Source organism: Dipteris shenzhenensis, chromosome 1 (genome assembly GCF_047967505.1).
Source record: "Dipteris shenzhenensis isolate YYH24624 ecotype China chromosome 1, Dip_SZ_1.0, whole genome shotgun sequence".
Classification (NCBI taxonomy): domain Eukaryota; kingdom Viridiplantae; phylum Streptophyta; class Polypodiopsida; order Gleicheniales; family Dipteridaceae; genus Dipteris; species Dipteris shenzhenensis.
The window spans coordinates 18,153,229-18,172,704 of record NC_141596.1 but is presented as its reverse complement, the minus strand read 5'-3'; positions in this window follow the sequence as shown (position 1 = coordinate 18,172,704).

Sequence of the window (19,476 nt, the reverse complement as noted above, 5' to 3'; positions counted from 1 at the left end):
TCACATACTTCGCCATAGACAGGTAGATTGAGATCACGAGAATCTCCTCAAAGCAATGCAGATAGTGGTACACAGGTATCACGAAAAGGAAAAGAGAAGGTAGATCAGCCCATGTTTGATGTGAATGCAGGTCACTCTTGTGTGGATGGTGAATCCAGTGGCTCAAAACAGAGCATTGATGATGAGTTGGGTATTCCTTCTGTTGTTACACCTGGAGTAAGGAAGACCAGGGATGTTTTGAGAGCATCTGGAAGTGAGCCTATTTTGTGCAGGTCTACCAGGGTTAGGTATCCTGTGGATAGGGCTGAAATATGATGGATTTATAGCCATTCACTATGCCTATATGGTCAAAGTGATACAGGAACCAGAACCCACTTCTTTTGAGCAAGCCATGGGAAATGAAAAATGGGAGAAAGCCATGGATGAAGAAATGGATGCCTTGGATGCTAATGCTACATGGGAATTGGTGCCTTTGCCTAAAGGCAAGAATGCAATTGGCTGTAAGTGGGTTTATAAGATCAAGCACAATGCAGATGGTTCTGTGAATAGATACAAGGCAAGATTCATTGTCAAGGGGTATGCACAGATATATGGCATTGATTATGAAGAAACTTTCAGCCCGGTTGCAAGGATGGCAACCGTAAGAGCAGCCATTGCTATGGCTGCATCAAAGGGATGGTCTTTACATCAGATGGATGTAAAGAATGCCTTCTTGCATGGTGATTTACAAGAAGAGGTCTTTATGGAGCAGCCAGCAGGTTATGTTCATGCTATTCATCCTGAGTTTGTTTGTAGGTTGAAGAAAGCCTTGTATGGCTTGAAGCAAGCACCTAGAGCATGGTCTGACAAGATAGGACAATATCTTGTCACTATTGGCTTTCAGATTTCCAAGGCAGATTTCTCACTCTATGTGAGAAAAACAGGAAAATGTTGTTCATATTCAGGAATCGCAGAAAGAAGACACGGATGAGGACACAATATCCTACTATGCGTTTGTACATAGTAGGGTCTTCCAGAAGCTCATCTGCATCTGCGCTCAGCTTCACATTCTGCTCCAAAAGAACTGAAATAGGCTTACAGCCTATCATCCCATATTTGGACAGCATGTCCAATCCATACTGCCTCTGCAAGAGCTGTATCCCACTTGGTGATCTAATCACCTCAATGCCCAAGACATAACGCAGCTCTCCCAAATCCTTCATCTCAAACTTCTGCCTCAATAGCATTTTCACATTACCAGGCCAGATTTGAGCTATGCTGTTGGGTTGGTAAGTCAGTTTATGCAGGCTCCAAGGAGACCGCATTTGGATGCAACTAGACGCATACTCAGGTATGTGAAGTCCACATTGCAGTATGGACTATTTATGAGGCTGGGGTTCAGATACAGTTGCATGGATACACTAATGCTGATTGGGCTGGTAGTATTTCTGATAGACGATCTACCAGTGGATATGTGTTCTCTTTTGGGAGTGCTGCAGTCACCTGGAGCAGCAAGAAACAGCCTACAGTTGCCTTGTCGAGCACGGAGGCTGAGTACAGGGGTGCAGCAATGGCTGCATGTGAGGTAGCTTGGTTGCATAAGCTACTTTATGATATGCATCAGTCTACAGATGGGCCGGTTGTCATTTATTGTGACAACATGAGCAGTATACATTTGGCAAAGAACCCAGTCTTTCATGCTAGAACAAAGCACATTGAGGTGCATTATCACTATGTGCGGGAGAAGGTTTTACTAGGTCTTATTGATCTAGTTTATGTCAGCACAGAGGATCAGGTAGCTGACATATTCACGAAAGGATTGGGCGCAGAGAAGCTGCGCAAGTTCAGAGACCTGCTTGGTGTGTAGGATTTGGGATTGAGCTCGAGGGGGAGTGTTGAGATATCGAGCTCCACCACTCGCGATATGCCAGGGTGACTGTTGTGGATTTATGTCACCGACTTGTTAGCTGGAGATGCGGTTGGTATACCGCCCACGAATAATAGCTGGATGACAGCTATCCTTATCTACTCTAGTTTGTGGCTCAGTTAGTATGCCACCTTAGTTAGTTGAGTTTGGTTTGAGACCCACATATAGGGTTCTTCTATTTCTTTGTATTAGAGTTCTTTTGGCTTACACAACTAAGAAGAGGAAAACTATTTTCAGCCTCCACCTTTGTGTGTATTCCCCCTATTGTGCATGTGAGAAAGTCGCAAGTGAGACTCCTTCCCTCTCTCCCACTATCTTCACAGACTATTCGGAAGCAGAGGAGGTGGCAAGGGTAACTGTCTCCTCATCAAAATTATCTTGGATGAGCACCTAGTCAGAACCATCACCTACTCGAATGGCCTTCTTAGATCGCGTTAGAGGCTATGGGGGAATCTCGGGACCGTCGGGCAACGGGGATATCTTGCCCTTCTTTTTGAGCTTCCTCATTGCCTTGCCTAGTTCCTTGGCCTGTAGCCTTGTAATGACTTGTAGTGGCACTACGCCACATGGCCTTGTTCGATGCTAAGCAGATTTAGGCTGGTGCTCTTTGGCAGGGTGAGTGGAGTGGTTGGCATCCTCATAGGACAGTGGAATAGATGCTTCGCTCCACATCCCGCACACAAAGGGGTGGGATTGGTTGTGGTTGGGGCGGTGGGCATACGGTCCCTGTATGGATAGTCCTTCAAGAAGTGTGGGGCCTGGCATTTGAAATAGGACACCAAAGGGTTTGAAGTGCCTTAGTAGGGGCATTCACTTGCTCTATGGGGACCCTGGCAGGTGTAACATTGGAGCAGAGGTCTCCTCGGGGGGGTCGCTCATTATATGTAACCCTATCACATGAGTTCAACAAAAGGATGTTTTTAATATCTAGATTTAACAAAACTTAATTTACATAAGGGAGTATTTAAAACAAATTTCAAAAAAATTTACAGATTTGTATAGAAAAAGGATACATTTTATTAATGAAAAATTTACAAAAAAGGGATTTTAGAAATATGCCTTGAATGTCCATGATATAGAGGGTTTATACATAGTGACGCCCCTAAGGGGGTCTCTGAGAAATCGAGTTTAGATCTCTTGCTCTTGCATTTATAGCGGTAGTCTGGAATACGAGGACTTGTTGATCCTCTAGTGTGGATCAAGGTACCACTTCCCTCCTCATAGGGGTAGTAATCATGAGGTCCATGATCAAGATCCGTTTCCTCCTAGTCGTTGGGCAATTCCTCAAGCAACACTTGATTGACTGGGGCGATGCAAGGTAGCAGTGGTTGGGGACCTAGTATAGGTGATGGTAGCGGAGTTGGCTAAGCCTGGTACTAAATAGAGCTAGCCACATGACCACCTTGAGAGATTTGGGTGTTAGGTGGGGCTGTTAGGGCCAATGGGAGCTACATTTGATACATGGGTTGGGGAAGGGACCTCGGAAATTGACATTGGCAAGTATCATGGTTTCCCCATAATAGAGTGTCAGCCTTGCCCTTAGGCACAGTAGAGTATCAGCCTTGCCCTTAGGCACACAATAGAGTGTCAGCCTTGCCCTTAGGTATAGGCACTCATTAGAGGGATGGTTGCCATTGCATACCCCACACCAGACATTGTCTCTCTGTGGAAACAAGTGGGGGTTGCTTGGTGCCTCCTTGGAGGTTCCTGTCCTCCATTGTTGGCCTAGTTGATCCAACAGATTGGACCATTCACTTACGTTTGAGATCCTCAATGAATGGGGGAGGTGAATCCGAGTATTTCCAAGAGGATCAATAAAACCCTTGTCAAAGATACATAGGCAGTGATCTCTGTAGAAGCCAAGCTTCACTGGGATCTCACTTGGTTTCAACCAGGTCCTGAATGTGTAGCGGTAGTAGGTCCTCATGTATGACTTAGTTGACCTCGTGGGAACCTACGTGGGAGGAATGGCACATCTGTGTTGTACTAGGAGGAGGCAAAGTGTATTATGTGGAGCCCCAATCGACAACTTTTAGGCTCATTAGCCTCCTTCTTGTTTGTCTCTATGCTCGAGGACCTAACCGATGGAGCTATTTTGGGGGGGGATGAGGCCTTGTCTAAATCCACTTTGTCCATCATGTTGTCACATATATAGATGGCCACCTTGTTGCATAGATCAAAGGAGGTGGGGTTCATCACCATGAGGTGGTCGTGCAACTTTGGCTCTACTAATCTGATAAGGAAGCGAGGCAGCAATCATTCATTGCTCATCCACTCATATGGCTCACAGCGAGCATTGTGGTTCTTAATCCTCGCTATGTAATCCCAAAGGGGTTCCTTGTTGTTCTATTTTACCCCATACAATTTGTTGATCGACTCCATTTATGGCCAATGGGGGAGAATCCCACAATAAAAGCCTTTCTCAATGTCTCCCAATTGATCTTTTCTTATGGGGTGAGGGCCCTATACCACTGGCCTGCCTTGCCATCCAAGGTGAGGCCAAATGCATTGGCCATCTCGAGGTCACCTTGCATACCAAAGGCTTCACAAATCTTTTTGAACCGTTCCATGTGGGAGACCAGGTATCCTTCTCCTAGGAACTTGTTCATTAGCTTAGAAATGGCTATGGGATGGCTCCTCGAAGGATTGGCCATCCCTATAGGGAATATTGGGATGGGTGGAGGCAGTATTGCCCCCCTTCCTAGGGCATTCACCAAAATACGCATTGCCTCATTGGTCAACACTGTTTGAGCGGCTAGTGGAGGTGGTATGGCTATGGGCCTGATAGGTCGCAGGGTTGGCCTTAGGCCTGGCCGAGGTGGTGGTGTCCATGTAGTTGCTGGTGTCAGCATTGAGACAGAAGTACCCATGCCTGCATTCATTTGTGCAACGGGTATAGACGGGAAGGGACAAACTCTCAGAGGCAGTGGGTCATGGGGCGTGGTAACATTGGTTCCAACAAGTGGGCGGTAGGGTGGGAACTAAGGTGCCCCATAGTTGATGAAGGTTGGTGGGGTTGGGGCTGTTAGGGGATCATAAGGCATTCCACCTTGGAAGTTCCTAGTGTCCCCTCGACTCGAGTCTTGTCTACAAAATTCCCTCATCCATGGATCTCCGTCATCCATGTTCTCCCACTAAGGGGGTCTCACATAGGCAGAGGGACCTAGATCGGCGAAGGTAGTTTTTATCCTGATCTGGTGCTTGGAAACTGTCTGCTCTTGCTGGCCTTCCCTTCCTATGGACATGTGGACAAAGGGTTCTCCATGTCTATCGACTCTATTCGTCCTAAGTGGCCAAACATGTTAGATAATACCTCTAAGCCTGGATGCAACCGAAGGTGCAGGAGAGTTGGGAGAGGCTACTCTTGTGAATGGAGCCTCCGGCCCTTAGACCCGAGGGGTCTTGCATCACTTCTTCAAGACTCTCTGTTTCGTCTGAACTAGATGAAGTTTCTGGATGGGGACCTACAAATGAGTGGAGGCTCAGGATCAAGCTTTGAGATTCCCAACTAGCAGGAAGGGTGAGCTGAGCATAGATCAAAGCATCTTCTTTTGGCATGGCATCCCTTGGTAAAATCCTTTCGAACCTCAAGTGCATGTGGGATGCCTCCGGCTGGGGACACCCAAGCTAAACTGAGGTTATAGAATTTTTTTTTAATTCCTTGGCTACCCCAGAGGTATCGCACCAATCGGCGAGATAGCTCTATAGCACCAGTCGGAGGGCTATGGATATAGAAACCGGTAGTGTAATACAGTTTTGGCGGTGGGCAGTGGGCAGTGAGGTAACCTTTCAGCAAATTAGCAGAATAAGAATATAGAACTAATCGATGTGATAGATGTATAGCAACGATCAGTGAGATAATGATTGCCACATGGTCAGTGCGGATGGTCGTAAGGGTGACGACAACGATCAGTGGGATATGCATATAGTGACGATGGATGTTGGATCTTTCCCATGACTTCCACAGGAAGATCAAGGTAGTCTCAATATGTAGGGTTCCGAGGCTTTTTGTCACCTACAGATATATCAGGGTTGTCGTTTGTAGTATACGTGTACCTTAGGACCTCGAGTCATATTCCAGTGAGAGACATAGGCTTAAGTGTGGTAAGCAAACATAGTGCATGCATGTGTGAAAGGAACGTGCATAATCATGGCTGAGGTAATGAAAGATTTTACCTTCATTGGGGGTTGCAGGGTTGAGGAGGAGTTTAAGGGTTAGAGGGAGGTTCAAGGTTTAGAAGGAGGTTCTAAGGTTTATTAGGAGGTTCTAGAGTTTAGAAGGAGGTTCCAGAGTTTAGAAGGAGGTTCCAAAGTTTAGAAGAGGTTCCAGGGTTAGAAGAAGGATCCGAGGTTTAGGGTAGAGTACATAGTGGAGAACTCATCTCCCTCGTAGTTCATGGAGGTAAAGGGTTCAGGAACTAAGAACACCTATTTCATTAATTTTGGACTCGTGCACTGTCCAAATTCATTTTGTGAGATAATTTTGGATAAAACATTTAAAAAAAAGAGGCTCTTATAAAACAAAACATTGAGTCAAAAAGGAAGATTTTAAAAAATCAAATTAGAAAAAAGGACGTGAGATGTTATTAAAACTAGAGTACATTAAAAATAGAGGACATCACATTGTTAAAAGAGACAAAAAGTAAGATTTTAAAAAATCAAATTAGAAAAAATGGCATGACATGTTATTAAAACTAGAGTACATTTTAAAAAGAGCACATCACATTTGTACAAGAAGTAGATCATATAACTCAAAGCCATATGGTGCCAAAAAACACCTTAATACAATCTCTCTTATCTTCTTAATCACCCAAAGTCTAGAAGATCTCATCATTGGTCTCTCTTATCTTCTCAACAACCCAATCTTTCACTGCCTCCACAGCTGTATCCTCAACATAATTACATGCAAAGAAGAAATTTAAGCAATCACAAATTGTTTCTTTATAATTTCTCTGAGAGGCTCTTATTGTTCTCTCAGCATCCGCATCAAATCGCCCATGATGAGAGCTGCGATAACGCAGGTTACTTAAGAAGTCTAAGAGATCGTGTCGTGCTTTTATCATATGTCTTAAAAGTCTTTCACTCTCTACTATCTTGAGAGTCTCCTCCCTCTCTGTGTGCCTAAAGATACACTTCAATTTACATAAAAGTCTTGAGACCAATTAGGGGGCTTCAATATTGGACCCTTACTCATGGCCTCCTTAAGTTGCTAAAAAGAATCTTGTTGCCCCACACCCCATTGGAAAGAAACTCCTTTTCTTGTCAACAAGTTCATGGGATGCACTATCTCTATAAAATCATCACAAAAGCGTTGATACTACTTGCTCTTTCTTAGAATTCTGCGAACAACAGTGACACTCTCAAGACTTGGCAATGCCATGATTGCTTGAACCTTGTCAGGATCCATTTGCATGCCTTCTTCAGACACAATATGCCCCAACAAGGCTACTTTTGTTGGAGCCAAATGACACTTGCTAGGATTTAGACATTCTTTTGCTTTATCAATCCTAGCTAAGGCCATATTTAACTTCTCCATGTGATCTATGCGCCGAGAATAAATGCAAAAATCATCCAAAGCCACCCTTATGAACTTTTCCAAGTAAGGCTCGAGCACTTGACTCATGAACCTTTGAAATGTAGCTGGTGCATTGGTCAACCCAAAAGGCATCACTCTGTAAGCAAAAACTCACCAAGGTGTGACAAATGATGTTTTCTTTCAATCTTCCTCCCAAATACGAATTCGAAAGTACTCAGAATACCCATCACATACAAAATACATCTCATGCCCTGCTACTTGGTCTAGTATTTCATCTTGGAATGGCAAAGGAAAATGATCCCTCTTAGTGCATGCATTCAAAGGACAAAAGTCCACACAGACCCGCCACTTATTCCCTTTCTTTGGTGTGACAACTACAAGAGATATCCATTCTGAATCATCAACAAGAAAGATGAAACCCGCCTCAAGTAGTTGTGTTACCTCTTTCTTTAGTGCCTCGGCTTGGATCACCCCCAATTGCCTTAAGCGTCGCACAACTGGCTTGCTTTCTAGCTTCAACTCAATCTTGTGCTCCACAAGAGAGATTGGTGGAACCTATGAATAGCTTGTTGCAAAGAGACATGGAAAATCATCTAACATATCCAAGTACTGGACCTTCTCATTACCTGATAGAGAATCACCAAGAAGTTCTCCATTGCATTGGCATCATTTAGTGTGCTCCACATCCTCCACATAAAGTGTCTCTATAGAATCTTCTTGTACCACCACCTTATTCCCTCCTGACTCATCCCGATCAACACCAATACAAAGACCAAAGGCCACTCCTTCCACCTCACCCTCTGAGCTGGACTCCTTGGAGCTAGACCCTGTCTCTTCTTCTTCATCGGTTAAGTCAGAGCTTGAACTCTCTGATGTTGAAGACTCCTCCTTGACTTCCTTTTTGTGACTTTTAATGTTGTAGTGCACCTTCTTATCATTTCCCTGCAAAATCAATTCTCCAGTATCCCACTTTTGAATAGCCTTCACCTTGTGTCCCAAAATCAATGGATAGGCACGTGCATCTGGCTTGGAAGGCCTTCACTCCCTAGTGTTGTCAGCCAATTTGATGCGATAAGGAGAGGTAGTACTAGAGTATTTTAAATCAGCATCTATCATGGTCTTCTCACTCATGACATTAATCGATGCACCTCCATCAATGTACACATTAGAAATCACTTGACCATCAATGATTACATCAACCACAGGTACATCATCACCAATATCTATATCTACCTTTTGAACAACAGGAATGGCACTTTTCTTCTTTGACACTCTTGTGCTTGCTAGCTTTCCCCATTCCTTCCATAGTTTCGGAGACAAAGCAAGTAATTGACTAGAGGTGATATGAGCTTCCTTTTCTTTAAGGTTGGACAACAAGTCATAGCTTCCAATGCCTTGTCCTAAAGGAAAGTCTGACTCGCTAATTCTCCTTCTAGATGCCTTCTTTTTCTTACTACAGTGTTCCTCTTCTTGATGTTCCTCATCTACTTCTTCCTTGCTTTCTTCTTCTTCTTTTGCTTTACCACGCACCCATTTTGCCATCATTACCTCTCTTTCCTCATCCCCTGGAGAAGCTTCTAACAAGGATACTTATTTTTCTTCTTTCTTTCTCAATCTAAGACACTTAGGGCGATAGTGACCTTTTTCATTACATTCATATCAAGTGACCCCACTCTTATCTTGAGGCCTATCCTCACTCTTTGGCACTCTAGGTTGTCGTGCATTAACCAAATGCAATTTCAAATCAGCAAACTCTACCATCAATTGGGAGATATTATGATCTAACTCAAAGGACTTTGGTACCTGAGGAGTGCGCATTACCTCCACCTTAGAAGTTGAAGCTTCTTTCTTGGTCGCAATGCCAAGTGCCTGCACATATGTTGTTGGATCTTTACTCATTACTTTTGAGCGAAGACAAGGCTCCATAGCCATAACAAATTTGCTCATCTTTAAGTGCTCCATCCCTACGAGACTTTAAGGGGCCAATGATACAGATGCCACATCTTGCAAGGCTGCCCTTTTATACTTTGTCCATAAAGTTTCATATCGGATTGCCAATGCAAGGACCATCTCACCCTCTCCTTGATAGAACCGGTCCAACAGCAACATCAAAGCATTTGGCGACTCCACTGCCCCAAATCGCTGCTTCATTGCAGCCACCACTTTTGGTCCCAGTCCTCCTTGATAGAGTCCAACAAGGCCTCATTCTAACTCAAGGCTACACCTTCAAGAAAATCAGGCAAAATCTTTGCCCGATCCTTCATGGACCATCCAAAAAGCTGGCATCCACGAATAAAATCCCAAAGATAAGACTCCGGGTCTTCCCCTTGGCTCCCTCGAAACACTGGAATCTTCACCATGATGAAACACAAAAAGGAAACACCAAGATCCAAATAATATCCCAAACAAGATTCCACAGAGCCTTAGTATACCAAGACCAACTTATTATGCATAACCACTTTTTGAAAACCCTCCACAATGTGATCCTCAATAAAATCTTCAAAAATAAGTGACCAACTGACACCATGAAAACATTGTGTATACATGCATTCAAGAATCACCCTTCTCACAATTGGAATTGCACATAACAGCTTCAAGATGTTATACTCTTCATCATTTGCATAGCAAAAGAAGTTGAAAGCATTGAGAATCACCACTCCATTGTTATAGTCAAAAACTACCCAAAGACTCAACTCTTCTTCACACCAAGCTACCAGTGCATGAAACAATCCCCAATCTATCATTGTGCCTCTGCTAATGGCATTGTCGATTCACCAACATATTCAAGAGTGCAAACATAAAGGATATGATCATGATGACCATACAAATAGCTTGAAAATCACCGTCACAATCTTCTAGTTCTCTTAAACGGGCTACAATCTCTTCTAACATAGTTCTTCCATGCATCTTCTTTATTACATCAGAAAACACATGCCTATACTAGGCATAACATGCAATCAAGTACACCCAAGACCATTTAGTAAGGTGGGATGAATCCAATACCAAATGTACCCGGCATCTCCGCCAAAAACATGTGACATGAAGTTGGGGGTAATAAACTTCATGCACCTCTTCACTTCCTACTGCTTTCGAACTGAGTGATAGAGATATTCATCACCAAGAAAGGGACATTAAAAAGAATCTTTTATACCAAGAGAATACACCATACTTTCCTCCCTTAGATGAAAATGAAGATGGTAACATCCCAAGTGATGTTGTAATTAAGCATAGGGAGAAGGAAAGGATCAATGGAGGCCATAATCTTAGCAAGCCGCAGTCTGCACCAAAGAGAAGAGTGATTCGTTGTTGAAAGAAGATCTTGTGACTCAACATGATATGAACTGATATATATCGAGGAGTTTGAAGAGGCTGATTGGGTCGTATGGGTAGCTTCCAAGGAAACATTGCACCTCCTTCATAGACACGTGTACACTTAGCTCAAAACACTCTCCAAACTGTCATAAGACACAGAGACCCATAACTTTCAACAAAGACATGATATAAATATTCAATCACATATCAAGTTTTGAAAGAAACAGAGAGCGGTTGGAAAGATGGCAGTTTACTGGATGGGGGTAAAAACTATCTAAAAAAGAAACAATCACACATAGAGGGTCATAGATTTTTTATTTGACATCTAATATAATAAGTGAAGTTATAGGATGATGCTCCTTAAAGAGAGCTTTGGGATGATATATTTTTGTCCAAATCAGACCATCGAGCAAAAAGTTATGAGAAAAATACTAATAGGGGCTCAAATTGTCATGAAAAACACCTACTCCTCCTACTGGTGTCAACTTAGGAGAATACTGCCTCCATGCTTAGACTTCATCAACGATCCAAGTCCCACAGAGGTCACCTAAGAGGGAAGGAAGAGCCCCCTTTATGGCTTGGGAATAGATAAACCATGTACGTCCAATGAGTAGCCGAATAGACAACACTTCTGAGCACTTTGGAAGAGAAAACATTAGAAAAAGGAAAGAGACACTCAAGAGAGAGAACCTGAAGTGACCTTCATTACCAATAAAGTGAGAGTCCACTCCAGTGCAACTCCAAGAGGGAGCAGAAGCTCCAAGACTACTCATAAAGAGAGAATAAATTAGAGAGAGATGGACTCAAGAGTCTACATAAGAGAATATCTACAAGAGGGAGAGAAGGCTCATGGAAGAGGCTTGAGGAAACTAGAGCTACAGCAACATGAGGCCTAATGGAAGAGATGATGAACAAGGAAGAGGAGGGCTCCTTTTATAGAGATTTTGTCACCCTCCTTCACCCATTTACAATTACTGCCTATTGATTCGTTTCCCCATCAATCACATAAGCCCGTATGTCACCATCCATGTCCTTTTTGGCTACTCTTGCCATGTGTCCCATCAAAAGATGCTCAAGACTTTTAAAATATTGAGAAAGCCAAGAGTCTCCCCACATGGAGCCCATAGGGACCCTCTCTTTTCCATATGTCCACATCCTCCTTATTCCACATAGGAATTCTAGAAGGATTCCTCTTGACTCCACACTCCTCCACATGCCTTCCACATGCTTGGCATGTGGCCTCTCTTATATTATTGGAACACATGGACATGACCCCACCTCTTTATATGACTCACTCTTCCTATTTTCTAAAAACCCCATAATATCCCATACACAAATAACTCTCACCCCATACCAAGGTATTTATCATTCATACACATGGTACTTACAATGATCCATTCCACTCATCCTCTCAACTACATATAATATCTTTAAAAATAGAAATAAGTGAGAGCCGCTAGGTTATCACCTAATACTCAAACTCTTATCAAACATAGAGAAAAACAATACCAATGCCAAATAAAAAATATCACTACCATGCCATGACAATAGAAAACCATAGAAGAAAGGCATGGTTTGATAGAAATATTCAAGCTAAAGACATCAAGGAAGGTGACTTGGTCCTGTTATACAATGCCAACGTACACAAGGGGAAACTGAAGTATCTAGGTCAAGGACCCTACCGAGTAAGAAAGATGAATCCCATCGGAGCTGTGCTATTAGAAACATTGGATGGAGTCCAATTCAACACAACAATAAACGGGAGCTGATTGAAGCGATGCCACAAGCTCAACAACCACTGGGTTACGCACATGGCATCCCAACCCTGAAATCAAAATAATCCATAACCCAAGGACAGGTAATCAAATGGATCCCGGGAGTATGTTGTCACTGTGCCAACATTGACTCAGGTAGTACAAAATGTGTGTGTAGGATAGCGGCAAAGCTTCGCTTGTAAGGCTAGGAATAATCCCTCTTAGAAATCCAACTTGCATGTTCTACATGCAAGTTCTACATACGATTCCTACATGCAACATGCAACATGCAACTCCTACATGCATGTTCTACATGCGAGTTCTACATGCAACTCCTACATGCAACTTGCAACTCCTACATGCAACTTCTATATGCAAGTTCTACATGTAGAGAGAGAATGTCTTACAATTCCTACATGCAAAGAGAGAAACTCTCCAACTTGTATAAATACCCCATAATGGAATGAAGCCCATGCTCTTTGGAGCATTGTGTTGGGTTCTACTTTGGTATTCCAAGCAATTGTCTCAAGTATCCATGCTTCCTTGCACTCCATGTCCAAAATAATGTCCTAACCTTGCAACTCCTCCTCCTCTCTCCTCCAACCTTGCAACCCATCCTCTCCCTCTCCTCCCTTCTCCTCCTCCTCCTCCTCCCTCCTCCTCCTCCCTTCTCCTCCTCCTCCCCCTCCCTCCTCCTCCTCCTCCCTTCTCCTCCTCCCTCCTCTCTCTTCTTTCCCCCATGCTCTTACACCTTCTTCCTCTCCCACTCCTATGCTCCCCCTAAACCCTTAGTTCCTCAACCCTTAACCTCCATGATCTACAAGGGAGACGAGTTCTCCACCATGTACTCTACCCTGAACCTTGGATCCTCGCTCTCCCCCTCCCCCTCTGTTGAGATATCGAGCTCCATTTGCGATATGCCAGTGTGACCGTTGTGCATTTATGTCACCGACTTGTTAGCTACAGATGCGGTTGGTACACCGCCCACGAATAATAGCTGGATGACAGCTATCCTTATCTACGCTAGTTCGTGGCTCAGTTAGTATGCCACCTTAGTTAGTTGAGTTTGGTTTGAGACCCACATATAGGGTTCTTCTATTTCTTTGTACTAGAGTTCTTTTGGCTTTCACAACTAAGAAGAGGAAAACTGTTTTCAGCCTCCACCTTTGTGTGTATTCCCCCACTGTGCTTGTGGGAAAGCCTCAAGTGAGACTCCTTCCCTCTCTCCCACTATCTTCACATGGTATCAAAGCCTTGTTCGTGGTAAGGAGCTCAAGAAAGCAAACCAAGTTCGTAGTGTCCTAGTAAGAGGACCAGTGTTGCTTTCCGTTTTCGAGTTTGGGAGAAAATCTCTGCAGGTAGCATAGCCGGAAGTGCAAGAGTGCACTGTCTCAGATTGAGACGCCCTTCGTGGTGTGGCGAGAGGGCATTATATGCTGTGGGACTTTATTTTTCTGATTCGAGGTCATTTCGGGGCCCATTTTAGAGGCGAAAGTTCTCCGCAGGCACTCAGAAAAAGGCCCTGTTTTTGTTGTGCGACCACTGTTCTGCGGGTCGGTGAAAAGTTGCCACAGAAATTGCATCGTATGCATGTGCGCAGAGACATTGGGAGTTGCAGATTCATGCTTGTTGCCTGTTGATGCAAAATCGTCACTAGGAAGTGACTGTGTGGTGAAATACCACTTTCATCAGTTTTGCAGATCTGCCCGTGTGAGGCAAAAGCTGTGTTTTTTGCAGTGACAGAATATTTTGCAGTGTTTTGTAATGGCATCTGATTCTCTTTCATAGATTGTCACTGAAAAGCTTGACAAGAACAACTTCTAGGCATGGAAGTTTAGAATGACGAATTTCTTGATGGGAAAAGGCTATTGGGAGTTCATTACAGGAAATGAAGAAGAACCTGTTCTTCCTAATGTTCCCAATCAACAGGAAATGCAGGCATTCAAAGGATGGCATGAGAGAGCCAGGAAAGTTATGTACTGGCTGTCTATCAGTATTTCGGACTCCATGGTTGTGCATATTCAGGATGCACGTACGCCAAAGGAGGCATGGGATACTTTGGTAAAAATGTACAGCACAAATACACAAGCCAGGAAAATGCAGCTCAAGCAAGAGCTACACAATGTGCAGAGAGAAAATATGAACATCAATGACTACCACATGAAGGTGAAGAAAATTGCAGATGCACTTGCTTCCATTGGGTCGCCAGTGGATGATGACGATTTAGTTTCTGTGACCTTGAATGGTCTAGGAAAGGAAGAAGGGAGAGGGATAAATCTTTGGAAAGATGAACTGCTTGTTGCTGATGAAAATGAGAAGGTACTTCAAATCATATACTTTGACTTCTGCTTAACTTTAGTTTTGTAGGTTGTGTATTGTCTCACTCCAATCCTTTGATATGTTGCAGCTACAAATTGAGGATGACACATTCCTCCAGAGATCAAGTGGAAGCAGGCAGGTTGGGTTTCGCAAAATGTCAGGCCTAGCTCATTATATTCATGATCTAGGCAGTGCCAAGATCTTGATTTACCATAGGCAGTTGAGCAACAATGGAGAAGCCATTGTTTACTTCCTAAAATGTTTGTCCAGGGCTTTAGGTGGACATGCTCTTTCATGGCAAAAGGAAAAGATCATTTTGATAGAGAGGTTGTCTGCCATAGATATATTTGGAGATTATGTGAATAAGCAGGCCTCTAGGGCCGCTTACTTTTTGTCTTACACTTCTTATGCATTAGCATGTGGTGTTAAGGACCCCAAATATCTGGAGGGCTATGGAAAACACCAGCTCGTAAGGTTTCGAGAGCCACCCATGATTGCATCAGGCCACACAGTCCAAGAAGAGGAACAGGTGGAGAGAGCTGAAGAAAAGGATAAAGAGACAGTCGACATCAAGCCAATAAAGAAGAAAAAGACTCCAATCAAGATCAAAAAGAGAGTTCCGATCGGCAGGCCCTGGGAGAAATAGGATTTAGTCATCGAATATAGCACAAACATTATATTAAATTTGAACTGATTTGTATAAAGTCTTTGATATCTGGTATGATCTTGTATAAATGATTAATAAGTTGATGATGAAATGATTTGTACATTTACATAGAGTGGTGTCGTTAAATATTAAATGAACAATATATTGAAATTGTAAACAAATTGTATTAAGTTTAGATCATATGTTTCACATTGAAATTTTTTTCATGCATAACACCAAGAGTCACTTGTTCCACTAAAAAAATTTCTATTGAATGAGTTTGAAAACATGTGGACATAACACCAATAAGTTACAAATGAGTCCTATTCATGTTTACTTGTCCATTTATGGTTTCTAAATATCTTCGATTCCCTCTATTGTCTATGTCTCTCTGTTGCAATTGAATTGTCTAGAGCTTGTCTTCGTCTTTGCTTTTGGGCTAGAAGAAAAGCAAGCTTGATTTTGGAGCTAGCAACTTTTCTTTTAGCATGCAGCCTCTGTAGTATGCCTCAGTAAAACCATTGGAAGACTTCCTTCAGACTATTCGCCTTCTAACTCCCTCCATAGTGTTGTGTGTGTCTAAAAAATGCATTACGTGCCATGTAGTGAGACTTCTCCATGCCTTGGGTAGACCAAATAGCTGGGCATCCATACTTTTTGACAAAATAGGGAAGGTGGTTGTATATGATATGCTGTAAGACATAAGAATGCATAGTAAGTAATAAAAAAAAAGAAGATCACACTTAAGTAAAAGAAAAAGACATAACCTTACCATGTAGTGAGTTATATTGCAGGTTGTCCACGCGTCTTTCATTGACTTTCCAAAATGTTTAATTGCCTCCTCAAAGTTCTTGTAATCACTCTTTGTCCATGTTACTTTGTCACAGAACATGAAGAGTTGATCAAGAGACCTCCACACCTCTGCCTTCCTATTTCGTGCTTCCCCATCTGCCTCATGATCTTTCACAGCATTATGGACTTGCTTCCACAATCCATAATTAATCTTTGAAACTGCTCTACCTTGCCTTACTTGCTTACTGTGTTTGGGTCGAGACAAGAATCTTCTTGCCTTAACACCACCAATAGAGGGATTGATTGGTACCTCCTTGCCATTGGTAGACTTTTTAAAATCCTTTGTAATTTGAACATCTCCTCCATGCAGACCTATATCAGATAACACTTTTTCCAATGCTTGAAGAGCATCCTTTCTATTTTTTTCGGAACGGAGTTTCCAAGCAAATCCAATATATAAAAATACCAATTTCTCAATAATTCGACATAGACCATGCAATGTGCAGATGTGAACATTACATAGTGGAATGTCCAGAATGGCCTTGAAGTCAGGGTCAATTTTATCTCTATTAGGTGCTCTCTTCCACCATTTTGAATCCATTACTTGAGCTGATTCTTTGCAGTAAAGACAAGGAGACTTTGAGTTGCCTCCTTTACTAATGTTATACACGCACTTAAGTGTTTTAAGATCCCCGGCCATGTGCCACTCTACTTGAAAATCACCTTTTCCTGCAACATGGAGATTCTCGCCTTGCACTTGTCTTTTGATTATTGTTGGTATTTCCGTGTGGTGAAACACCCAATCTAGTGTTTCATGGTCTTCGGTCTTCACCTGCGAGATTATAGAAAACAAAAGTATTACTATATCAGATTTGAAAACAATGACCAAAATCAAGTATAAAACAACCCATGATCATACCTGGAACGAGCCTAACCACCATATGTGTTTCTCTGACTGCACACTAAAATACTTCGAACTCGCTTCAGTCAATGATGTATCAATCGCTCCATTCATCAATGTAATGGTAACTCTTTCCATTTTCTTTTCCTTTACAACCTCACACTCATCCAGTTTGATAACAAATTTCAAAATGCCTTTGCACTCCTCAAATGTTATTCTATAAAACTCGACCATTCTTTTTTGAAGTTGTTGCAGATCTAAAAATATATTGTTCCAAGGATCATACACAGTGGTTCCTTTAACACCATGAAATATTTCTTCAATATGGATATATTGGCTAATAAATTCATCTATACTTTCATTCAAATGACCTCTTATCCTCCACACGGTTGCTGGATTTGGCAGTAAAACTCGTTTAATCCTTTGATCTTTCAAAGTTGAGGATATCGCATGGAAAATCGAACTATATCCCTTCCTGCTAACTCCACTAACATCAAGAGCCTCTTGGATTATAGTGCCATCAACTTGATTATTGGATACAAAGTCCTCTACAACATTGCGTTTGACTGTTTTGTATTTTTTTTCCTCAATCAAACCTTTTGCTACACCGCAAGAAAGCAATCCTTTCATTTGTTTAACAGGAAGAAGGTTCGGGTCCATATTTTCTTTTGCAGGCTCCAATAATTTCCTGTAATAACAACACAATATGACTATATTATTCAGCACCTCCATTCTTATTTTGCGACAATCAATGAAATAGATATAGTCTGGAAGAGAGCCTTTTTGAGTATACAAAATGATAAATTTCAATCTAACCTTGCTTCCTGAATTCGTCGCTTGCATCCACCAGTCCCAGCTTTCAAATTTGCAATGTTTTTAATCTTCCTGCTACGTTGTCTGTCTCCAAGCACGGTTCTCTTCTTTCTTGCTCTTGTCAACTCTTTTTTACTCTTTGAATGCTCCTCAATTTCATTCTGCAACTGCTGCTCCAATTTTGCACGAATGGCTATCTCCTCCATCTTGGCCTCCTTTTCTTGTAGGTACATCATTTTATACGTTTCCGCAAATGCAGACTGCGCTGAAATATAACCAAGAGTCCATTTTGTCCATCGCCGGCAAAAACCTCAGTAATGTGGTGGGATTGACAAATGGAGGTGTAGAGTTTTTTACTTGACATTTTGGATATATGCTTCCATCGCACCATAAGTCAATATGTTAAAGCCCTTCTCTTCTCATATTTTCCCGCTGTTGAGCATTCAGCACCGTATCCTTTCGTCTTTTTTGTGCTGGAGCATATTGTTCTTCCAAGTCGATATGAAGATGGTGTAATCGCTTCTTCTCAGATAGTGACTCACTAGTATCGGCCATTTTTTGTGCTCCTCAGGTTGCGAAGTTTGTTTTTCAATCTCATAGTCATTTTGTAACATGAATCGTGGAAGTGTGGCGATATCCATGTGAATATTTTGAAAACTTGCAATCACTAAGTTCAGTGATGGACTCTTAATGAAAGACCTGCACACGTCGGCCAAAGAGATGCGGAATCTTTGGTAAACAAAAAAAAATCTAAGAGGATATTAATACAAAATCGTGTTAGTCAGACAAAAGATTATCTTATTCCTTTTTGAATTGACAGTTCTGTAGTCCTTACTGACAAATCTGAGCCACGTTTCCGTATTTTACTATTTTTGAGGTCTTTTAGGAGAGAAATAATTCAAAAAATAGTGAATTTCTTACAGGGCCCCAAAATGAGTTCCCTTTTTCCCTAATGATACATCTCCTCTGGCGTCATGTCATGTATTGCTGCAGTGGGAGTCCTGTTCATTATATAAACTGTTGTAGCAACTGCTTCAGCCCAATAATAATCTGGTAGATCTTTTTCATTTGGCATAGCCCGAGATACCTCTCCAATATGCCTGGCTTTCCTTTCTGCAATTCCATTTTGCTGTGGGGTATGACTGCATGAATATTGCTGCTTTATACCATGCTCCTGCAAGAACCTTGCAAACTCATTTGAGAGGTACTCTCCCCCTCCATCTGGCCTTAGGCATTTTATTTGCAGGCCTGTTTCTTTTTCAACCATAGCTTTAAAAGCTTTGAAGTGCCCAAACACTTCACTTTTCTTTTTCATAAAATTCACCCAAAGTTTTCTGCTGAAGTCATCAATAAATGTGACAAAATAGTGATAGCCTCCAATAGATGCAGCTTTAGTAGTCCACACATCAGAGTGGATTAATTCCAATGGCTTTTTACTCTCTTGAACATGCTTAGGAAATGGTTTCCTTGCCTGTTTTCCAAATTGACAGGCTTCAC